General features: G+C 45.1%; 1 pseudogene; it reads right to left on the reverse strand.

Moving 5' to 3' along the window:
• Positions 1 to 16558: 16558 nt before the first annotated feature.
• LOC113923088 lies at positions 16559 to 16962 on the reverse strand (annotated as a pseudogene).
• Positions 16963 to 25717: the final 8755 nt, after the last annotated feature.

The following is a 25717-nucleotide window of genomic DNA, read 5'->3' on the forward strand; positions in this document are numbered from 1 at the left end:
TCCTGGATTAAACAAATGTTAATATTTTATATATATATATAGATATATAATTTTTTAAAGATTATATATGTAAATTTTTAAAGATTTTATTTATTAATTTGAGAGAGAGAGAGAGCAAGAGTGAAAGAGCAGGGGGAGGGAGAAGCAGACTCCCCCCTGAGCAGGGATTCACACCATGGGGCTCGATCCCAGGACCCCAAGACCGTGACCTGAGTGGAAGGCAGATGCTTAACCGACTGCCATCCAGGTGCCCCTATTCTACTTATATTGGCTTGTTCTAAATTTTATTTAATTTAAAAATTTTTTAGGAAAGAAAACATGACTACAGTTTGAATCGCATCTCCGCCTCCAGTACCAGTAGCTCGCTCCTTTCCCTCTTTTCTCAGAGGAACTGAAATTGGTGCGTGTCCTTTCTGTCCATGTTCTGATTAGACATATGCATGGGAGGTGAGATTAGCCTAATTAATGGTTCAGGGCATTAATTCAGGAGCCGGACTTACTAGGTTAAAGTCTAACCCCATTACTTTCTAACTGTGTGATCTTGAGCAAGTTCTAGACATCTCTGGGCCCTAATGTCTATCTTCTCAAAATGGAAATAAGGAAAGCAAAGCCCTTACACAGCAGCGCCTGGTATCTGGAAGGTGCTGTATGTGTTAGTTACTATTATGCACAAATAATGTATGGTGTTATGTTGTATCACACTATACCATCATTGTTTCATAAAGCCAAGTGGTATAGAACCAACTGGGTAGCAATTTGTGTTTTTCACTCAACGTGCCACATTTGGGAGACTTTGCTTCTAGCCAAATTGGAATGACAGGGACCAGATTTCTCTTGCTGCCCAAAACAATTGACAAGAAGATCCGGACCAAAATATAAGAGACAAGGGTTTTCAGACCTTGAATATCAGGCAGCACAGGACAACAATCCCTGAGATGTAGGGGGACAAACAAAGTGAGTCCTGTGATTGCTTCGGTTTACCGCCTGAAGTGTCCAGACTCCAGCATAGGGAAGGGTAACCCAGATGGCACCCGGTGGTCTCCCTGAGTTGCGGAGATGGAGCTAGGAGTTTGGAGAGGTTAGGGTGACGGATTCTCGGGTGGAGTATGAATGAGGAGAGCCCGGCCCAGAAAGAGCTCTGGAGCGCCATAGGGAGCCCCCCTTGAGTCTTCTGCTGAGGACCGATCAGTGCACGTATGTGAAGAAACTACCTAAAGCCAGGGAAAGAACTCAAAAGGATTAGAGAGAACGATTCCTATAGTTGATGCAGGGCTGGGAATAGTTCAGGTTCTCATCAACCAGAATGGAAAAACTTTGTAATTCATGGATGTCTTGCAGAGCACTCAGTTGTGGGGGAAAGGTTTAGCCCAGAATAAAGGCTGCTCTGATTCCACCTAACAAAACTTAAAACAAACCTTAGGAGGATCAAACTGTTTTCAAGTAACTTAATTGTATCACAGAGCAAACCGCGGGACTATCTATAGGAACGCAAAATATCCAGTGCATGCCCCGCTAAAATTCACAATCTCGGTAAAAATCACCAGGCATGCAAACAAGCAATAAACTATGACCCATAACAAGGAGAAAAATCAATCAATAGAAACAGACCCATAAAAGACACAAATGATAGAGTCAGTAGACAAGGACGTTAAAACAGTAATTATAACTATATTCCATATGTTCAAGAGGAGAGAACAAAGATTAAGCGTGTTAAGCAGAGACATGAAAGGTATAAAATGGGTTCAGGAAGTCACCTGGTTGTAAAGTTTATTTACTTAGTGGGAAGCAGATCCTCCCACTAAGTAAATAAATCCCCCAAAACAGGGGCGCCTGGGTGGCTCAATAGGTTGGGTATCTGCCTTTGATTCAGGTCATGATCTCGGGGTCCTGGGATCAAGCCCTGTGGTCAGGCTTTGTGCTCAGCGGGGAGTCTGCTTCTCCCTTTCCCTCTGCCCCCCCCTCCTGCTCTCTCTCTCTCTCCCTCTCAAATGAATAAATAAAATCTTAAAACAAAGCAAAACAAAACAAAACAAACAAATGTAAGAAGACACTGAAAGGTGGGGAGAAGAATGTAGATTTCAGGATCTAAACAACGTGTCCTTATCCTATACAAAAATCAACTCAAAATACATTAAAGACTTAACTGGAAGACTTGAAACTATAAAACTGCCAGAGGAAAATACAAGGGGAGAGCTCCTTGACATTGGTCTTGGCAAGGATTTTTGGGGATATGACACTACAAGCAAAGGCAACAAAAGCAAAAATAGACAAGTAGGACTCCAAACTAAAACGTTTCTGCACAGCAGAGCAAACAGTTAACAAAATAAAAAGGAACCCTATGGAATGGGAGAACATAATTGGAAATCATAAACATACACATATATATTTTGGGGGGTGAGGGGCAGAGGATGAGGGAAAGAGAATCTTAAACAGGCTCCACACCCAGCACAGAGCCCAATGTGGGGCCTGGGCTCAGAACCCTAAGATCATGACCTATGCCGAAATCAAGAGTCCGACACTTAACTGACTGAGCCACCCAGGTACCCCTGCAAATCATATATTGGGTAAGGGTTTAATGTCTGAAATATATAAAGAATTCATGCAAGTCAACAGCATAAGAACAGATAACCCAATTAAAAAATGGGCAAAGGACCTCGATAGATGTTTTTCCAAAGAAGACCCACAGATGGCCAACAAAAGCACGAAAACGTGCTCGGTGTCACTAATCACCAGGGAAATGCGAATCAAAACCACAACGAGAGATCACCTCACACTCGTTAGAGATGGCCGTCATCAGAATGTCAAAAGATAACCAGTGTTGGGGGGATGTGGAGAAGGAACCCCTGTGCACTGTTGGTGCGAATATAAACTGGTACAGCCACCGTGGAAAACAATGTGGAGGTTCCTCAAAAAATTAAAAATACAATTAATAAAATTAAAAAAATAATGGGTTTATACCCAAAAGAAATCAAGTCACAGTCACCACCTCAAAGAGATACATGCATTTTCATGTCCACTGCAGTATTTTTTTATTTTTATTTATTTTTAATTTTTTTAATAGATTTTATTTATTTATTTGAGAGAGAGAATGAGATAGAGAGAGAGCACGAGAGGGAAGAGGGTCAGAGGGAGAAGCAGACTCCCTGCTGAGCAGGGAGCCCGATGCGGGACTCGATCCCGGGACTCCAGGATCCTGACCTGAGCCGAAGGCAGTCGCTTAACCAACTGAGCCACCCAGGCGCCCCATGTCCACTGCAGTATTATTCACTATTGCCAAGATATGGAAACAATCTTAGTGTCTGTTGACAGATGAATAGATAAATGAAATGTGTATATAGATATATATATCAGGACATTATGTGAAGTGAAATAAGCCAGAAAGATTTATATGTGGAACCAAAAAAAAAAAAAAGCACTAAACCAAAAAACCAATCCTCTCTCCCCCAAACCCAAACTCCTCAAACTTATAGTAATAGTAGAGTGTGGTTAGCAGAGGCTAGAGGTGGGGCAAGGAAAAAGGGATATTAATCAAAGGGTACAAATTTCCTGTTAAAAGATGGCTGAGTTCTGGAGACCTAGTGAAAGGCATGATGACTGTAGTTAATAACAGTGTATGGTGTACTTGAAATTGATCTCAAGGATAGGAACACACACAGACGCACACATACACAATGACTACGGGAGGTGATGGATGTGTTAATTAGTCTGATTGTTTTCATTGTTTCACAATGTATACGTATATCAAAACATCATGTTGTATACCTTAAATATATGTAATTTTTTATCTGTCAAATAAAAGAGAGAAAGAGTCATAAACTTGCAAACGTATGTAGAATTGTTCTTAATACTCTCTTATTCTTTTGGTGTCTGCAGGGTCTGTAATGATACCCTGTTTTATTCCTGATCCTGGCAATTTGTGTTTTCTCTCTCCCTGTGTCAGTTTTATTGATCTTTGTTTCACTGATTTCCTCCATTGTTTTTCTGTTTTCAATTTCACTGATTTCTGCTCTTTGTTGTTTCCTTCTTTCTGCTGCCTTTAGGTTTGAATTTCTCTTCTTTTTCTAGGTCCTTGAGGCGGAAGCTTCAAGGACCGATTTTAGACATATCTTTCTTTCTGATGTATATACATTTAGTGCTGTCAGTGTCCTTCTTAGCCCTGCTTAGCTGCTGTCCCATGACTTTTGATATATCGTATTTGCATTCAGTTCAGTGCTTTTGTGCATTTCTTTGAAACTTCCTCTTTAACTAAAGGATTATTTAGAAGTGTGTTGCTGACTTTTCAAGCATGTGGAGATTTTTCTGTTATCTTTCTGTCCTTCATTTCTAGTTTGATTCCACTGTGGTCCACCAACACAATGGGTAGTGTTTCATTCTCTCGACGGTGGTGATTGTTTCACTGGTGTTTACCTATGTCAAAACACCATCAAATATCACACTTTAAATGTGTGCAGTTTAAAACATGTCAGTTATACTGACATAAAGGTGTCAAAATGTAAAAAAAAAAAGACTCAGAATTTCTAGAAGTGAAATCTACAACACCTGGGATGAAAAACGTGAGAGATGGGGTTGATGACCAATTAGACTCTCAAGAAGGGAAGGTGAATGAACTCTGAAGATAGAATGAGATGAACAATCCAAAATGAAGCACGGAGAAAAAAGACCCTGCAAAATGAAGAGTATCAGTGAACTGTGGGAAAACTGTAAGCTTAATAGAAGTGTGATTTGAGTCTCTGAAAGAGGAGAGAGTAGATTAAAAAATATATATTTTATTATATATATAAATTAGAAAAAATGAGAGAAAATTTTCTGAATTTCCAAACTCACAAATATAAAGAAAATGACACCAGTGCACATCATAACCTACTTGCTTAAAACCAGGGATAGAGGGACAACCTTAAAAGCATCCATAGAGGGGCACCTGGGTAGCTCAGTTGGTTAAGCGTCTGACTTTGGCTCAGATCATGATCTCAGGGTCCTGGGATCAAGTCCTGTATTGGGCTCCCTGCTCAGCGGGGAGCCTGCTTCTCCTTCTGCCTCTGTCACTCTCCCCGCTCGTGCTCTCTCCCTCTTTCAAATAAATAAATAAACCTAAAAAAAAAAAAAGCATCCATGGGAAAAAAACATTATGTGCACACAAGGCTTACCTCTGTGGGCCCAAGGCTACTATCCCTAGAAAAGCCTACAAATGAGTTTGGCCCTTGGCTGATGTCTGGGAACTTGGCATTTGGTCAGGGGGTTGGGTGGGGTGGGGGAAGTTGGGGGGAGTTGGGGGGAGTTGGGGGCAGGAAGCTTCTCAAATACAATGAGCTAAGAAGGACATTTCACCTTTGTGGCATTCTTCCCCAAAGCCACAATCTTGGCCTAATCATGAGAAAATACACAGATATACCCTAAATTGAGGGACATGCTCCTCAAGACTGTCAAGGTCATGAGAAACAAGAAGACTGATAAACTGTCACAGATCAGAGGAGACTAACACAACTCAATGCCAAGTGGCATCCTGGCCTGGACCTTGGAACAGAAAAGGTCAGTGATAGAAAATTGGTAAATCCCAAAGTCTACAGTTTAGTTCACAGTAATGTACCAACGTGGGTTTCTTGGACTTGATGGATTTACAAGAGTCATGTGAAATAATAACATTAGGGAAAACCAAAACAATGTGAGTTGTGTATGAGAACTTTTGCTTCTGTCTGTGCAAGTTATCTGTAAGTCTAAAATTATTCCAAATAAAAGGCTTATTTTATGGGCAGAAGACATGAACAGACATTTCTGCAAAGAAGACATCCAAATGGTCAACAGACATATGAAAAAGTGCTCAACATCACTCAGCATCAGGGAAATACAAATCAAAACTTCAATGAGATACCACCTCACACAAGTCAGAATGGCTAAAATTAACAAGTCAGGAAACGACAGATCTTGGCAAGGATGCGGGGAAAGGGGAAACCTCCTACACTGTTGGTGGGAATGCAAGCTGGTGCAACCACTCTGGAAAACAGTATGGAGGTTCCTCAAAAAATTGAAAATAGAGCTACCCTACGACCCAGCAATTGCACTACTGGGTATTTACCCCAAAGATACAAATGTAGTGATCCGAAGGGGAATGTGCACCCTGATGTTTATAGCAACGATGTCCACAATAGCCAAACTATGGAAAGAGCCTAGATGTCCATCAACAGATGAATGGATAAAGAAGATGTGACACACACACACACACACACACACACACACACACACACACACACACACACTGGAATATTATGCAACCATAAAAAATGAAATCTTGCCATTTGCAATGACGTGGATGGAACTAGAGGATATTATGCTAAGTGAAATAAGTCAATCAGAGAAAGAATTATCATATGATCTCACTGATATGTGGAATTTGAGAAACAAGAAAGAGGATCAGAGGGGAAGAGAGGGAAAAATGAAACAAGACGAAACCAGAGAGGAGACAAACCATAAGAGACTCTTAATCTCAGGAAACAAACTGAGGGTTGCTGGAGTGGTGGGGGGTGGGAGGGATGGGTGGCTGGGTGATAGACATTGGGGAGGGTATGTGCTATGGTGAGCGCTGTGAATTGTGTAAGACTGACAAATCACAGACCTGTACCCCTGAAACAAATAATACATTATATGTTAATAAAAAAGTAAAATTAAAAAAGGGCTTATTTTAAAAAGGTTGTCCTTTGAGAAGACCAATACAGTTGATGAATCCCTAGTTGGACTGATCAGGAAAAAGAAGAGAAGGCATAAAATACCTCGATCAGAGATCAAGCTATAAAACGCACACACACACAATTATCTTTGCTCTCAGTCTACATTGGTGCAGGTATGTCCAGGTAATTAATTTTTGCAGCTGTACAGTATTCTGTTTTTGCAGTGCACCAGATTTGACTGATTCATTGTTGTTACTATTGGCATTTACATCGTATCCATTTAAATGATTATTAGAAGCAGTAGCACAATAATCTTGTTCAAGTCCCTTGTGCAATTGTGTGAGAATTTCCTTGAGGAGACTCCCGGGAATGGAAATCCTATATCCTAGGACATATATTTACCTTTGCCAGAGATTGTCAAATTGCTTTCCAAAGTGGTTGAGTGGATTTCTGTATTTTTTTCTACGCTTGGCTTCCTGAGGTCTGTTCTGCCTGATTTGGGGGCTTCCATCTCTCTCCCTCTGCTCCATTCCTCTTATCCATGAGACAGCTGATCAAGGTTGATCCTAAGTGATAGAAACAATGTTGCCCTTCTCACCCAGACCTGAAATAACCTTAAATACCTCTTGAATTTCAGTCTTCCAAAACATTCTCAAAGCTGCAATTTCCTGGTCAAATCCAGCATAAGAGAAATCAGCATGGTGTACGTATTTGCCCATTCCCCTGCTAACCAGGAAACTGAAGATCACGTTCACAGATACCAGTTAGTCCACTTGGTAGTTTGAGATACACATCTTATTCCCATAAGAACTGCTTTTGGTACCCGGCTGGTCTCATCCTATTGGTTTCTCAGATGAGGAGAGTGACATTTGGAAAGGTTAAGTGATATATCCAAGGTCACATGATAAATTGATGGCACGATAAATTTTTGATGTTCTTACCGAAGATGCTTAACCTGAATCTAATTGCGAGCAAACATCAGACAACTCAAAACGAAGGATATTCCACAATATGACTGGCCTGTATTGTTAAAAAAGTTCGTGCCAGAGGATATGAGGGAAACCTCCTTCTCAGTTTTGTTGTAAACCTAAATCTGCTTTAGAAAAGAAATAGTCTTTTTTTTAAAGATTTTATTTATTTGAGAGAGAGAGAATGAGAGACAGAGAGCATGAGAGGGAAGAGGGTCAGAGGGAGAAGCAGAACCCCCGCTGAGCAGGGAGACCGATGTGGGACTTGATCCCGGAACTCCAGGATCATGACCTGAGCTGAAGGCAGTCGCTTAACCAACTGAGCCACCCAGGCGCCCTAGAAAAGAAATAGTCTTAAAAAATGTCATGAAGCATGCACGTATGGATATTTGCACACACACACACACACACACACAGCTGAAGAACTGTTGCAGGTTAACAGAGACTAAAAAGACGTAACAACTGAGCACTATCATGATCCTGGATTTTCTTTTGCATAAGTGACATTATTGAGACAGTGGGTGACCTCTGAATGAAGTTCCTGCAGTAGATGATGCTTTTATGTTAATTGCCTGATTTTGACAATTGGGCTATGGTTTGTAAGAGAATGTCCTTGCTGAGAAACACGCACTGAAGACTTGGGGGCAAAGGAATATGACACCTGCAACTTTCTCCACATGGTTTGGAGACAGCGCAGACACCCATCTATCAAGAGGGAGGGACGAAGAGAGGGAGAAGGCCTGTGTGGTACAAGTGCACGTGTAGGGAATTTGAGGGAAGGGCATGTGAGAATTCTTTGTGCTACATTCTTGCAACTTTTTTTCTCAATCTGAAATTATGTCAAAATATGTCAAAAAAGAAAATGCTCCCTTAGCCCCATCCATCTCACATGGGCTTCCAGGCTTCTGTTCATGTGGTGTTTTTTTTTTTTTAAATAAGGATTTTATTTGACACACAGAGAGAGCACAAGCAGTGGAGAGCGGCAGAGGGGAGGGAGAAGCAGGCTCCCCTCTGAGCAGGGAGCCTGACACAGGGCTTGATCCCGGACCCTGGGATCATGACCCGAGCCGAAGGCAGCCGCTTAACTGCTTAACCGACTGAGCCACCCAGGTGCCCCACTTGGTGGGTTTTTTCTAAAGCTTGTGATGGCCTGGGAGACAGGGACATGCTGGGGAGCGGGGGACTCCTGGAGAAGAGTCACCCCCCCACTCTTCTGGGGTCTGCAGAGTGGTGCATGAGGTGGACACACACCCTCCCTACCCTGTGCAGTGTCACTGGGGCCTTGGGCGGGTTTTCTTGAGTGCATAGTACAGGCGATTTCTTCAGAAGTGTTGATTGAGAGGCAGAAGAGTATGCCCATGTCAGTACATTTTCCTTAAAACATCATTTACAGATCAAAATGCCCTTTGTATCAGGCAGCGCTTACATGTGAATCATCTTATTGAATTCTTAGAACCACCCTCCGAAGTAGACAATCTTACTTAGATACATCTTAGTTACGGGAAAGAAACCAAAGCTCAGAAGGGTAGTTACTTGCTTCAAATCGAAGTACAAGTAACTGTACATCTAGATGCTGATCTCTGAGCCTCTGATGATGATGCTACAGCTCTGGGGTTAGAGGGTGGGGCTACAGGCTGATGAGGAACGTGGAGGAAGCTGATGGCCAAATTGACCCGCCTGGCTTTGTGCTGGGCAGGTGCCGCGTCAGACAGGTTCTGGGCTCCTTGAGGCTTTCCTCCATGTGTCCACCAGAGGGTGCTGCTGGCCCAGTTTAGAAATGCTTTCCCCTGGACCTTCGCTGTGGTCAGAGGAGGAGTTGCTCTACAAACCAGTAAAGCTGAAGCCTCAGGGTCCTTCCCTTGCGCAGACCCCTTCTACTTTTGCACCCAATTTTGCATTCACAACGGGCTATGTCTCCATGAGAGGGCTCTCTGAATATCTCTGGTATCGTCATCATACGGCTTCCTGAACTTGGGTCTGGCAGACCGGAGCTGACTTGCTCTGCCGGACACTGCGTGGATCTTCTGGAGACCCTCCTGCTGTCCTCAGCTCCCATCCTATTTCCCTGGATACTTGCCGTCTGGTCGGCTCCTGGACTTCCCACAGCCCACTCACACAGACCGTCTCAGTTGGTGGAGGTCTCCTGACGGTAAACCTTGTGTCTTTCCCAGAGGCGGACCCTGAGATGAACATTCGTGTCCAAATACTTTATTAAGTTGGTGCTCCCAGGAAACACCTGTGAGCGAATTGGGGGAGGAGGACAGGGAAGGGAAAGAAGCCAAGCAAACTCTCGACTCTAGGTGAGGCTCCAGCATCAGCCTGACTCTGCGTGGGACGCTCTGGAATGTATGTTAGACCTCAGAGCCTGTCCGCACTCTGAGCAAGGTCGCTGGGCTTTCATAGTCTCATGCCAGACCGTCACTGGCTAGGAGCTGCCCCCAGGGGGCTGCAAAGCTGCAAAGCCACTCCTGTAGCCATATATACAATGGAATATTACTCAGCCATCAGAAAGGATGAATACCTAACTTTTACATCAGCATGGATGGGACTGGAGGAGATTATGCTAAGTGAAATAAGTCAAGCAGAGAAAGTCCATTATCATATGGTTTCACTTATTTGTGGAACATAAGGAATAGTACGGAGGACATTAGGAGAAGGAAGGGAAAAATGAAGGGGGGAAATCGGAGGGAGAGATGAACCATGAGAGACTATGGACTCTGAGAAACAAACTGAGGGTTTTAGAGGGGAGGGGGGAGGGGGGAGTGGTTAGCCCGGTGATGGGTATTCAGGAGGGCACATACTGCATGGAGCACTGGATGTTACACAAAAACAATGGATCGTGGATCACCACATCAAAAACTAATGATGTATTATATGGTGACTAACATAACATAATAAAAATTTAAAAATTAGAAAAAAAAGGCAGGCTTCCAAAGAGAGTTTGCAGGTGCAGCCTTTAGAAGCAAAGCACCGAGAAGCTGCGAGGTGTGCACAGGACTGGGAAGAGCCTCTGAGGGAATGTGGGTTGGGTGGGGCACTGACAGTGTCCCCAGTACCATCCTTCCTGGCTGGTTTTATTTTGTTTCCCAAGCCTGTTTTTCTTGCAATCAGCCCCTTGTTTATCCTAGTGGCTTTAATCTTCCTGGAGTTTCATTGCTAAAACTCCCCTTGGAGAGGCTGCTCCACTTGCCTGGGGAGGGATGGCAGGCAGCAGAGTGTCTGTGCCTGAGGCCACCCCATCATCCCGTCATCCTCGCACCATCCATCACAGCTCGCCACCATTCGGGTAAACTTGGACACACTCATTGTGTATTTCCATAATGTCGTCAGCTGCCCATATAGCATCGAGAATATATTTCCCCATTTTAGAGTGCTGGTAACTCAATTTATAGCAATTTATTCCACAAAAGCAGACAGTAACTCAACTGGCAAGAGGAAAAAAAATCCTACCAACCCACCACTGTCTCTGTGCGCTGGAAATCAAAATGGTAATGCATGGAATAGATTTCTGCAAGTAATAGGCTTGGTCGGCAGACATGTGAGCTGAGTTAAATGCCTTTTAAGTAAATCTCAGTGTGAGTTATCTGTTCACTCAGACGTGCATGCATAGAAACAGGGAGGCTGTGTGGACAGACGGCACACGCTGTCCCTTTCATTATCCCACACTGAGATTGCGTTGTTAATAACCACAGTCCAGGGGACTGCAGATTTTCCCATCACTGACAGGCGGCTACCAGTGTGATGTAGAGGTATTCATTCATTCATTCGTTTGTTCATTCATTCCCCAAGCCTTTGTGAGACCCAAGTTGCACCAGGCATTGGAGGTGAAGAGACGCAGACAGAGCTGGGGGAGACAGAGCGACAGACAGGTTAGGTGGTAAAGTATTAGCTGCTGTGAGAATGGGCAAGGTTGAGGGCCCTGGAGTCAGACTGCCAAGATTTGAATCTGGGCCCTGCCACTTACTCGGGCAAGATGCCCGACCTCAGGTTCTTCATCTGTAAGATGGGGCTAGAAATCCTGCCTCCCTAAGAGTGGATGGGAGGAGTAAGTGACGGATGCATAGCATGGTGCCTGACTGTAGGATATGCTCAGTAAATGGTTGTTGCTATCATGGTTACTGACATCTATCTGTACAGGGCTCCACAGAAGGAGGGTCAGGAAGATTTTTTTTTTGTTTGTTTTCTTAAAGATTTATTTATTTATTTGAGAGAGAAAGAGCGTGCACGAGTTGGGGGGAGGGGCAGAGGCAGAGGGAGAAGCAGACTGGGGCTTCATCCCAGGACCCTCAGATCCTGACCTGAGCCAAAGACAGACACTTAACCAACTGAGCCACCCAAATGCCCCGGGTCAGGAAGGTTTTGATGGAGGAGGTGATACATCTCCAGAGATTTGATGTTGCTGGCTCATGTTAGCCAGGGAAGGGACCGAATGAGGGGAAGGCGCTGGGGTTTGTATGAGTCTGCTCAGGCTTCCAGAACAAAGTATCACAGACTGGTGGCTTCACCAACAGACATTTGTTTTCTCACAGTTCTGGAAGCTAGAAGTCCATGATCAGGGTTCCAGCTGATTCGGTTGCTGGTGAGAGCTCTCTTCCTGGCCTGCAGATGGCCACTTCCTCTCTGTGTCCTCACATGGTCTTTTCTTCGTGTGGGTGCAGAGAGAGAGAGACAGAGACAGAGATCTCTTGTGTCTCTTCCTCTTACAAGGACACCAGTCCTACTGGATGAGGGCCCCACCCTTATGACCTCATTTAACCTTAATTACCTCCCCCAAGGCCCCATCTCCAAATATAGTCACATTGGGATTTAAGGCTTCAACATATGAATTTTGGAGGGACACAAACATCCAGTCCATAACAGAGTGACTGGAATACGATCTAAAGCTCCTGTTTCCCTACTTACTAGCTGTGTGACCATGGGATTGGTAATATTTAGTCAATAATATTTGTCTAACTCTGGGGACTTTTATATGGATTAATTCAGGTAATACTTTGCATTGGAGAGACAGAAAGTGTTGAAAACTATGGTATTTCGTGCAGTGATGGAGCAGGATATGGCTCATGACAGCAGGGAGAGGCGATGAAAAGGCAAGAACGTTTTGGTGCCCACCAGTAGAGAGGTCGTCCAATCCACTGGTTCATTGACCCACAGGAGGAGTCAGTGCTCAGGGGTGTGCAGTGGTTCTAAATCTGGTGGCACATCTGTCTGAGACTTCCACTCCTGCTGCTTCGGACAACCCACACTGCAAGAGTGATTGGGCCTTTGGCATTATGAGGTGCCACACCTGTCATTGACCAATCAAGACTATGCAACAGACCTTCTCATTGGTCCTTTCTTGTCAGTGCATCTGGCCTCCTTCCTCAGCAGTGGCATGAATGAAGCCCACATTGGACAAGCTAAAAGGACCACACACTGATTGTAGATCAATGAACCTCAGGAATGCCCTTCAGCAGCTCAGGTTTGCAATATGGCAAGCTAATTCTATGGAATAATCATCTTGGCAAGGCTGGTGTGTCTTGCAGATATCATTGCCAATGGACTAAAGTTAGGGTCTCCTACAATGTTAAAAAAAAATCACAACTTGTATGACTCATAGGCCACCTTGTGTCTAGTCTCAACATGAATCTCATGCAAAGAATTATAAGTCCAGAATCCAAAGTAACTGAAAAGGTGATTACTTTTTTATTGCAATCCCCTTGTGAAAATGACAAAGGGAACGGACATTAAAAGGCACAGCAAGACTTTTTGGAACTCCTGTACCCTTATTTTTTGTACTCTTCATGTCCCTCACATACACAGTGTCCCTCTCCCCCATCCGCCCAGCTGTAACATCTCTCCTGTTTTTGTCCCCTGCCATCCACTTCAATTACTCATTTATTCAAATTTGTGTTGAGTCCCGTATGTGCCAAGCTCTCTGAATACAACAAGCAGACCAGACACCCATGGATCTTGCTTCCTCAAATTTACATTCCTTTCCCTGTCTGCTTTGTTGAGATATGATTAAGTTTATATTCTTTGATCATGGACATCTAGGATCATCTGTACCCTCCCTAGAAGATTCCTAGAAACCACTTGTCCTACACGAAATTGATAACTTCTAAAGGATCATTAGGACAAGAAAAACAGGTCTTATATTTGGAAGGGACTTTAGAGATCATCTGGTCCAATGTCTAGGGGTCTAGGTTGGGGGGATCCCCCTCTGTAGTACTTTTGGAATCACCTGGTTTTACCTTGGCTTATCCAGCATATTGTGTCAAAGAGATGGTTACCTTTCTATATTGTTTACTGTAACAACCCAGCCACCTGGAACAGTAGGTGCTTGATAAATAATTGTTGACTTTTGGGTGAATGGGGAACTCCTGAGTCTATGAAGCAGACTTTCCCACTACTGGACAACTCTAACTTTTAAAGAAAATTTTTGATAGTGAGCCCAAATCTGCCTTCCTATCACAGAGTCTCATTGCTCTGAGTTCTGCCTGCACAGAATGGCAGTTGTCAACAAAGCTACCCTCAGACCAAGTCTAAGACAATTTCTGCAGCAACTCTTTAGGAACTGTTTCTTGGTGCTTGTTGCTGAGCCACACAAGGGAATTGCGCTTGGTGCTTTGTCTTAATATCAGTGTCCTAGAGTCTTTTCTGTATTGGGATTTGCAGCACTCCCTATATTTAGACCAAAGGAGACTCAGCTGTCTGGGGAGGGCTTGTCTGGGTTGTGGAAATCACTAAGCTGAAGCTTTTATGGGACTCATCACTATCTGATCAATACATTGAAATTGGGTGTCTAGATATTGTTGCTATGTGCTAAATATTTTCACTTATTTATCTATTCATTCAACCATTCATTTATTTATTCAACAAACATTTATTTAGCACTTACCATGTGCTAAGCCCTGTGTTAATCACTATGGGACCTGGGAAGAATGAGAAATCTCTTTCTCAAGAAGCTCAGTCTGGTGGGGCAATCAGACGTGAAGATAAATAATTGCAATATATTGTGATACATTCTATAATAATCATCTGTATAAGGCACAATGGGAGCTCCAGAGATGGAGGGTCCATTCTACTTAGCAGATGGGGTCAGGAAACTCCTCCTTGAAGAACTGACATTGAGCTGAGTTTTGGAGGTGGACCAGATAGATGGCATTGAGGGAGGTGTTGGAAGAAATCTCCAGGTAAAGGTGCAGACAATGCAAACGCTTGGAGGGGCAGAGTAGCACCATGTGTTTGGAGAGCTAGGCATGGTTTTGGATGGCAGGGCTAGGGCATGTGGGTAGGAGAGCAGCACACTGGAGAAGGAGGCAGGGACCTTTGAGGACAACGCCATCATCAGCTCAGAGCCACTCATGTCTGAACACACTTTCACTCAATCCTCTATGTTTCTTGTCATTCTTGGTTTTAAGGAGATCATAAAAGGCTAGCTAGATTTTAAAAAAATCATTAAAATATTTGAACGTGCTTGAAAGTTGAGATATACTGCAATGAATTCTCATATATTCATCACTCAGATTCAACAATTATCATGTTTTTGCATGTTTGCTCTATTCTTTTTTTCCTTTTTCCTGGCCGAAATGTTTGACAGCAAACTTCAGACATCATGGCATTTCATCCCAACATACTGTATTATGTATTTCTAAAAAAACGGTCTTTTTCTTATATAATCACAATGCCATTAGCACACTTAACAAAATTAACATGATTTTCATCATTTCATCTAATATATGGTTTATGTTAAAGATTTTCCAAGTGCCTCGGAAGTATTTTTTAGGACGTGGGTTATTTGATCCAGGATCCAGGCAAAGTGGGTAGGAGGATTTTAATGTGAAGAATTTGCTTGATAGCTATTATCAATAAGGGCGTTGGTGGGTAGGCTGTTGGGCTTGCTGTAATAATCCCCACCTCCTGGCACACATACCCATGTATAATTCCTTCCATGTGAGTAGGTGGGACCTGTGACTGCATATAACCAATGGAATAGGTAAAGGTGAAGGAACATCACCTTTGGGAAAACATTCTGGAAGATTCTGACTTCCATTGTGCTGAAGGATTCCCTCTCACTGGTTTTGACGCAGCAGCTGCTGGGCTCTGAGCTGTCCTGTGGAGCAGCCCCATTGGCCCGGAATTGAGGGCAGCTTCCAGCCAATAGCAGGCAAGGACCCCAAATGTGTCACAACCAGAGTCCTTTCAGACAAGACCCCAGGCCCAGCGGATACCTTGACCACAACCTCTCAAGCGATCCTGAAGCAGAAGACCCAGCTGCGTTGTGCCTGGGTTCCTGGCCTCCAGAAACTGAGACAATACATGTGTCTTATTTTAAATGGTTAAGTTTGTGCTAATTTTATGCAGCAATAGATAACTAACACAGATGCATTGGGCTGCTAATAATAGAAAGCCGAACTACCGGTGGCTGAAAGTATAAGAAGATTAATTGTTTGTGTAATGGGAAATTAAGGAGTTACAGGGCTGTTTCAACAACTCACTGCTCTGGTCATGGACCCAGATCTTTCTGTCTTCCTGCTCTGTCATTCTCAGTGTGTTGGGCGATGTCTCCTATCATGACTGAATTATGGTTGCACCAGCTTTGAGCATCCCATCCTGCCTACCACTGATCAGGCAGTAAGGGAGAGGGTGTCCCTCGCTTATTAGGGAGACATAGCTTTCCTAGAAGCACCTGGTAGACTTTCCCCGACAGCCTAATTTCCAGAACTGGGTTGATTGCCCATACATGGACTTAGTGCCTGGCAAAGGGAAATAAGACTGCATGACTAGTTTGGACCAATCAGTTATGGTTCCTCTCTCTCTCTCTCTTTTTTTCTCTTCGAAGGTTTCAGTTGTCTGTTGCCTTTAATTAAACTCTAAATAGAGAACACATTCTTCTATGATTATAATATGGAAATGTCTATGAACAAAATAGATGACTTGTTTGGCAAAGACCTAGGAAAGGATGGTGTCAGCCAAGTTCATCCAAGGCATCAAGCAGCAGCATCTATGAGGCCAGGACGTGGTCAGTGTTTGGGGACGGAGGTAAATATCTGCAATCCGTGCATCCTTTTGATTTCTTCTTTCAGTGCCTGATTTACCATCTGGTGCTGCTGGACAGTTCTCTTCTCCTTAAATTCTTCTGACTCAATCCAGATTTCATACATTGCCCCACAGCCTCCTGAAATGTCGATGACTTGGATAGCTGTAGCTCCAGGAAAATTTCCTTTGAGAACTTGGGTCACTCTGAGCTCCCCCTCAGTTTGCTAGGTAAACATTTGCTGGACACAGTGGAGAAGAGGAAGCCCGCGGATCCCACGGAGCAGTGGCGCTGCCGTGGCTGGGCTCCACGCCACCATGCCCGGCCGCCGCAGCCCATGGTTCCTCTCTTGAGCTGGGTACTTTGTCACCTGAAAACAAACAAACAAACTGATGTTTTACTCACAGGGGAGAAGGAAGGAACAGTACCTGGACAGGCCAGAGCAACACTGCACGTCAACGGGGGGCATGTGTGACCTTTCTACACATTGAACCTGCGCACCGGGCCTCTTCCCTCAGCCTGGCAGGAGCTAGATGGAACTTTCTCTCCCTCAGGCTGATAGCACCAGCCATCACTGGGCTCCCGTCTCTTGTATCCTGATGGATCTGATGATCAAAGGAATCCAACCATCAGGGCTGGGCCCCTTTGGAACACATGTCTGTTTTCTGAACCCAAGTGAAAAAAAATATCCATGCATTGTTCAGGACCGAGCATCACAATCTACTGAGTCAATACATGTCAGACTCCGTCAAACTGCTCTCATTATCTGTACTGTTAAATTAGGAAAATAAGTTCTGTGAGCTTCCATTGTCCAGTCTATAAAATGGGGATAATCATGTCTACCTCATTGGGTTGTGAGGAGTAATGCTAAATGCCTAGCAGAATGCTTGTACTGTAGAAAGCACTTCCTACCTCGGTTACTCCATCTGCCCCTCAGGTGTCTGCCGAAATGATGCCGGGTAACAAGCATCTCCAGGCTCGCAGGTATGCAGCACCAAGCATTTGGTCCTGTGAGAGTTGTGGTTCTGCTGGGCTTCTCTGGGCTTGGCCGGGCTTGGCTCTGGGTTCAGGGCTGCTCCATATAACTCCGTTCTGGGACCAGCATCTCCCAAGGGCATGCTCTTCCCGGGGCAGTGATGGAGCACAGGAAGCCAAGCCACACTGTGCAAGCACATTTGGAGTCTCTGCCCACTTCATGTCTCCTCCTGTCCCTCTGGCTAAGGCAAGTCATGTGATCAAGCCCAACATCAATGGAGTGGAGAAATCTAAGAAATCTACTGGGAGGTGCTGGAAAATCACATGACAAAGGGCATGCGTTTCTATTACAGAGAGGGAGTGAAGAATGGAGAATAATCCAACCCCCCTCGGGAGAATGCCTGAAATACAAAGAATAAGTGCTTGTTTTAAGATTCTGAGTATTGGAGTTAATTATGCAACTTTATGGCTGTAAAACATAGCTAATACATGTCCTTTCCTCCTTCTTATGGTATCAAGAGAACTTTGCACTCCTTATTTTCTTTGCTTGGAGCCCCATCCAAGGGGTCCTGCACCTCGGGTCCACCTGAGGGACCCCAGTTCACTGCAGCCCCTCACCAAGATGCTTTGCCTGGTGGGGTTTCCCTACAGTAACCAGTTGCATGTAATAGAAACCAAATTCAAATGACTTCAGGGGACCTGGGTGGCTCAGTTGGTTAAGTGTCTGCCTTTGGCTCAGGTCATGATCCTGGAGTCCCAGGATCGAGCCCCACATCAGGATCTCTGATCAGGGAGAGCCTGTTTCTCCCTCTCCCTCTCCCCCTCACCCTGCTCCTGCTCACTGTCCCTTGCTCTCTCTCTCTCGAAGAAAGAAATGAAATCTTAAACAACAACAGCAACAACAACTTCAAGCAAAAGGGGATGTTTTGGCTCAAATGATCATGAAGAGGGGCACAGCTATGTTTCAGGGACAATAGGAATGGGGTCTCGAATGTTGCAAAGACTCTCTCCCCATCCCACCTTTGCTTTATTTGGATGTTGGCTTCATTCTTTCAGGCTGGCTTTGTCCCCATACTGGGAAATGTGCTGACACTCCTTTCCTCACATAGCTCACATTCCCCACAAGAGAGGGACTGAGGTTCATTTTCTCTGCCCTGATTCCCAGGGAACTTGCCCAAATGGAATCAGGGCTTCTTCCTGAGCCCATCACCGGTGGCCAGGAGCACAGAGGCTGAGGAAGGTGGCAACTCCCATGGTTGGTAGAGTTGAAACATCCTCCTGAAGATGGTTATGACTCCAGGGTAAGGGGAATGTGGTTCTTGAGATAAAATAGTATAAATCCACCCAACACCTCTTGAAGTCCCCAAGCTCAAGAATAAGTGCAGAAGTGGTGGGACTATTTATTTATGAGAGTAGTTTTAGGGGAAGGTACAGAAATTTCCCATACATCACCCGCCCACCACTCAACCTCCCCCATTATCAGCATCCCCCCACCATGGAGGTACATTTGTGACAATGGATGCACCGACCCTGACACACCATACCCACCCAAAGTTCATAGTTTACATTAGGGTTCACTCCTGGCGTTTGATGGATTTGGAAAAATGTGTACTGACATGAAGGAACTGTTTTTAATTTTTGATTTGCCAGCAGCACCTATATGACTTTTTAAGCACTGGGTGTTATACACACCTGATAAATTATTGAACACTACCTCTGAAACTGATGATGTCCTATATGTTGGCTAATGGAATTTAAATAAAATAAATAAATAAATAAAAATTCTTCTGAAGCCAGGGTTTGAGGTTTTCTAAAGGTCTCTGCAAGCGTTTTAACTGGGGACTCCTGGGGACTTTGATTGGGGTCCGTTGCCAAGGGCTTATGCACTGCACTTGGAAGCAGAGGCCTGTCAACCCTCTTCCTGTTGCCAGTAATTATTTTCCTTCTTTCCAAGAAGGACAATTCACATTTTTTTCAGGAGCACATCTGGTATGCGGCTTCATACCATGGTTCAGAGACAGTGATGACTCTCTCAATGGGATGGGGGGGGCGGATGGACTTTTTAGCAAGTTCAGTCTGGATGAGGTTTAGCTGGGAAGGGATGGGAATGTCCATTTATGTATTGTGAATGAGGGCACCAAACCTTACATATCCAAATGAGTGGAAACTCCTCCAGAATGCTCCCCTGGGGAGGAGCAGGGCTCAGGACCTCCTGAACTGTCTTGTTTAACTAGAGCAGCTGATAAACCAGAAGCCTGGAAGCAGAGTCCTGCTAAAGTAAAGGGTGTGCTGGATGGAAGTTCTGGTGCAGCTGCAGGGGCCGGGAGGATGTCCAGGAGACCAGCAATTCTCAAATGCCCAGTGGAACCATTTGGCAAGTTTAGAAAAATCTGGATGCCCAGGCTGAACCCATACCAGTTACATTAAAATCTCTAGGAGTAGAATCAGCAGCTTTTAAGACTCCGGGTGATCCCAACGTACAGCCAAATTTGAAAACCAGTAGTCATTCTAAGCCAGAGTCCCCAAACATTTTTGGTAAAGTGCCAGATAGTAAATATTTTGGGTTTGCAAGCATGTGGTCTCTATTGTGACCACTCAACGCTGATGCTGCAAAAACAGCCATAGACTATGTGTAAATAAATGAGTGAGGTGATGCTCTAATAAAACTTTATTTCCAAAAACAGGCAGTGGCCTAGATTTGGCCTACAGGCCCTGGTTTGCTAAGCTCTGCTCTAGACCATGCTGTGTAGTTTGGGCTATAAGCGTCATCTGGGATCTTGTTGGAAATACAACTCCTGGGCCCCTGGATCTGCATCTACATTTTAACGAGATTCTCCAAGTGAGTTGTATGTACACTGAAGTTTAAAAAGCACTAATCTAGACCAGTGGTTCTCCAGCAGTGGTCCCTGGATCAGCACCATCAGCATCCCCTGCGAACTTGTTAGAAATGCAAACCCTCAGGCCCTGCCCCAGATGTCCTGAATCAGAAACTCTGGGGATAGTTCTGATGTACCTTAAAGGTTGAGAACTGCTGGTATAGATAAGTGGTTCCCAGACATCAACTCATCTCCGGAGATTTAAATAATCCCCAGGTTCAGAATCTCTAGGAGTGGGCATCAGTATTTAAAAACATTTCACCAAGCAATCCCAAGATGCACGTGAATTTGAGAACCAGTGCTACAGGTGGATATTGAGAATGTGGCCATTGGTTTGGGTGGTGTTTTAGCTAGGCTGTGGTGGGAAGGCCCAGCCTGGGAAGCAGATGTGTGGAAGACACTGTTGATTGATCAGCCAAAAGTTTCCCCTACCCTTGTGTCCTTGCTCAGAGAAACTATGTGCTTTTTTAGACGCTGGGCCCTTTCTCAGCCCCAGGGAGGGAATCATGATTGGCCTGACCAGTGAACAGTTCAGGCATGGGTGAATGGTCCAATCTTGGCCCAGGGAACCAAGAGCAAGTTGGTTATTTGTTGTTCTGGAAAGCTAAAAACAAACAAACAAACAAAAAACCATGGTAGGAAACCCCTTTTTCTCTGAATGTGTTGTGTGATTCCTGGAAGTGCTGCAGCCTTCTTGGGCCTATAAGGCATGCTAAAGATAGCAGAATAGAAAGCAAGCAAAGCACCTGGGGCCTTGAAGGTGGTATTGAACCATTGAATTGACCATTCTTGGACTTTTTTGGATTTCTTGTTATGTGAGATAATAAATTCCTTATCATCTAAGCCACTTTCAGTCAGGGCTTTTATTACCTGTAGGTTGGAGCATCCTAACAAATTTAGGGAAGTGATCACTGATGATGTCAAGATCATGGAGGTTTGTCTGCAGATTTGACACAGCCATCTATGGAGGGGCATGGAAGTAGAACTAACATTTATTGAACATTTATTGGGCCAATGACTTTTTATTCTGTGATCTATGAAATACTCCTAAAAATCCTGCATTGGAGGTTTCTTGCTTTCATTTTACAGGTAGGACTTGGAGAGTTTGCAGTTTACTTCAAGTTAAATAGTAGATTCAGGATTCAAATGCCTGCCTTTCTAATTCCAAAATCTATCTGTGATCTAGAGGCATACAGGATCATACTTTCTCTTCTGAAAAGACTGCAAAATTTTAGACTGGGGCTCCCAGTGGAGAGCCTGGGGTCGGTAGGCAGGGATCCCCTCCCAAAGCAGTTACAGGGAACAATGCTAGTAACAAGTGATACCGTTATCATAAGTGGAATGTAGGTAGGAATCTCTCTTGGAGGCAAGGCAAACTCTAATTTCAGAAGTGAAGCACATGGGAAGAGTTGGGCTAGGAGCGTGGGCAACCATAAGCTGTATCCTAAAAGAAGGTTTGAGGCTTCTGTCACTCTCGTGAGTCCCCTGGTTATCTCCTCAAAATGCAGATTTGGACTCAGTCAATCTAGGGTGGGGCCTGGGATTCTGCATTTATTTTTTTAAAGTGATTTCATATATTTATTTATTTATTTATTTTAAGATTTTTTATTTATTTATTTGAGAGAGAGAATGAGCGAGAGAGAGAGAGAGAGAGAGAGAGAGAGAGAGCACACATGAGAGGGGGGAGGGTCAGAGGGAGAAGCGGACTCCCTGCTGAGCAGGGAGCCTGATACGGGACTCGATCCTGGGACTCCGGGATCATGACCTGAGCCGAAGGCAGTCGCTTAACCGACTGAGCCACCCAGGCGCCCGTGATTCATATATTTAAAATTTTTTTTTCCAAATTTTTATTTAAACTCTAGTTAGTTAACATAAAATTTAATATTGGTTTCAGGAGTAGAATTTAGTGATTTATCACTTACATATAACACCCAGTGCTTATCATAACAAGTGCCCTCTGTAATACCCATCATCTATTTAGCCCATCCCCTACCCACCTCGCTCCATCAACCCTCAGTTTGTTCTCTATCGTTAGGAGTCCTTTATGGTTTGCCTCCCCCTTTCTCCTTCTCTCTCTTTTTTCCCCTTCCCACAAGTTCATCTATTTTGTTTCCTAAACTCCACATATGAGTGAAATCATATGGTATTTGTCTTTCTCTGACTTATTTTGCTTAGCATAATACACGCTAGTTCCAGCCACATCGCTGCAAATGGCAAGATTTCTTTTTGATGGCTGAGTAATGTTCCATTGTATATACATCATATCTTCTTTATCCATTCATCATTTGGGGATTCTGCATTTCTAACAAGCTCCCAGGTGATGCTGATGCTCTGTGTCTGGGGACCCCACTCTGAGTGTTAAGAGCTTAAATCCAACCTTCCGAGGCTCAGTTCTCACTTTGTGTATGACCAAGAGCAGGGACAGGCTTGCTAAATGGCATTGGTTGTGGGGAGAGGAGGGTTCTAGGGATCGAGGTCCAGGAGGGACCTGTTGTAGGGCTTCTGGGTGAATCTAGTGCCATTGTCAAAATGGTTTCTGGAATTCTGTCAGAGAATCACCTTCAGTCGAGTTCTGCCATCTTAGCAAGAGGAGCAACGATGTGAGAAGGACATTCAGAGGAGAGGTCTTGGGGGAAATTCTTAGAAGTAGCATTTGTCCTGGGGACAGTGTGATGTGGCAAAACATGTAAGGATTTGGAGTCATTCATTTACCTTTCCACCCATCCATCCATTCATGCATGCATGCATTCATTTGTGCAATAGCGACCGGCCAGAATTGTTCTAGGTCTCCTTCTGGCTCTGTCCTTTGGCAAACCACTCTATTTCTCTGATTCTTAAAATTCTCATCCATAAAATGGGATGAGCATAACAGGTCACCTCACAGGCTTGTTGTAAGGATTAGATGAGACAGTCTAAGGGGAAACTTTCTTAAGTCATGAAAAGGCACCACGGACATGGGGGAAGGTTGTGTTTTCTCATTCACCATGTCCTTCACCAGGTGCTCCTAGACGCAGCACTGGTGTGAGAAGCTCTCTGAACTTCTGCCTTGTGACTGGGACAGGGAAATATATTATCATATGGCACGGCACCTCCGCCTCCCCACCTAGGCTGCCCAGGGGGCTCTGTCTTTGTCAGGTCGATCCCTGGGCCCTTGTGCAGGGCTGAGATAATGAGTCTGGGCAGAAGCAGTCACTCAGACTGGCTGCCTTGATTAATGCTGGGAAGAGAAGGAAGTGCAGAGAGATACAGCTGGAAGCCAGGAGAGTCTGGAAGGTGCGAGAAGATGGAAGAGAGACGAGGCAGCCGGATTGAGTTGGGGCAAGACTCGGGGGAGTCTGGAGAGGTGAGTAGAGGCTTTGGGGGCAGTTTGTTAGATACTGTGGGTGTTGGGGCAAACGGGCACGAGAGCTTAATGTGTGTTACGAACACAGTTCCTTCTTCGGAGGTTTTGTGAGGCTTCGTGTAGGATTTACGTTGCCTTTCAAAAGAGACAGTGTAGAGACCACTTGGAATACAGTGCTGGCTCGCATGCAATACGGTGTTTAGGCAGGACCCAGGCGGCTGTGTTTTACAGGGGTTACATTGATAGGCGGAACGACAGTAATGATGTGGCCAAGAACTAGGTGTATATGGGGGGGAGGGGGTGGAGAGGGGGGGAGGGGGTGGAGAGGGAGGGAGAGACAGAGAGAGGGAGCGATATCAGGCGCTCCCAAGGAAAGGGGTCTTCTACATAAGGAACCCTCCTCGGAGAGATGCCGTGACTTGGGGGCCCAGCACATGAACCTGGTGACGTTAGCGCCCTCTCGGCCACGCCTCCCTCCCGAGGGCTTGGTGAGGGGCATAGGTGAGTGATAGGCAGTATCGTGCCGGGAACACCGAGTCAGAGACGGCACTTGAAAGGGACGCCTCCCAGTGGTCATTTCCGCCCCCCCTCCCTTCTTCCTACGGAGTCCAGCTCGGTTCAGCTCCCGGCCCCTCCCCAGCTTGGGGGGCGGTGCTGAATGCTGATTGGTATAACGGAACACGTCTCCCCATTCTCCTGGCCAGTGAGGGGCGGTGGCATAGGCACGTGATGCCAATTGCCCAATGAGGCTCCTCGGGGCTTCTGGGAAATTTTTCCTCCTCCTTTAAAAGGGGGCGGAGGGGGCGGGGAGGACTCGCTCCTTCCTGTGTTCGGAAGTTGTCGTGTGAGTCTTTGATGATTTGAGTAGGGTGGCTGTGTCGCAAGCGTGATGGAAGGCCGGGAGAACCCCTGAGAAACTAGCCGGCTCCCTCCTGTGGAGTTGCCAGTGTAGCCAACCCAGGAGCAGTTTGCGGCTGCGCTTTTTGTGATGTAAGATAAAAGTCTCACGTTCCGTGTTGGGTCAGGGGAGAGGGAGGCAGGGTCTTGCCAGAAGCCCGTGTGCTCCTGGCGGCTCTTTACTTGCCCGTGGGGATATGTACACTGAGGCAGGGGTGTTGACATGACCATGCAGATCTCCTGACTTCCTCTTGACTCTTGAAGGCACCGCAAGTGACACTGCATCCTCACGGGAAGTGTTCCTGTCTCTCCACCTCGGAGCTGAGTGTGGCCTGGCCATGGGCTTGCTGTGGGGTTTAAGGGGAGGCTTTCGGGGCCACCATATTTGGCAGGAGAATCTGCACGCTGCACGCCTGTAAGTGGTAGCCCTGAAGAGTCAGGCTTCCAGAATTCGTCAGACCAGTGTGTTGGGGTTGTATCTTCTGGGAAGCTATGGCTGTCACCCGATTTGCCTTCTGTAGAACTGAGAGTCCTAGAGGGGGGCTGGGAGGCTCAAAGTCTCCCTCTCTGCACCGCATCGCTGCCCAAACTGAGTCCCAGAATAGCTACCGAAGTAGAGGTTGATCTGTGCTGTTAGTCAACCTCCAGTCTTGACACAGCTCTTCCAACACCGTTACCTTCCACAGGACCCCCCAGAGGAGTAAAATCCACTCAGGATGGCCCTCACAGGCTATTACTGACAAGGCGCATTCCAGAGTTAGTCAAGCAGGTTCAGCATGGCCTGGTTTTCTGGAATCTTCCATACTGGCAGGGCTTATACAGAACAGCTCCAAAGGCAAGGAGCCTCCCAGAAGCTTTTACCTGGGTACGCTCCTGCACAGAATGGCATCATGGCAAGAGTGTGACCAGAGCGAGTGCTCTGTTCTTTTTTTTTTTTTATAGGAGTTCTTTTTATTAAACCTTTCATCAACTAAAATGATTCT

The sequence above is a fragment of the Zalophus californianus genome, chromosome 9, assembly GCF_009762305.2.
Source record: "Zalophus californianus isolate mZalCal1 chromosome 9, mZalCal1.pri.v2, whole genome shotgun sequence".
Classification (NCBI taxonomy): domain Eukaryota; kingdom Metazoa; phylum Chordata; class Mammalia; order Carnivora; family Otariidae; genus Zalophus; species Zalophus californianus.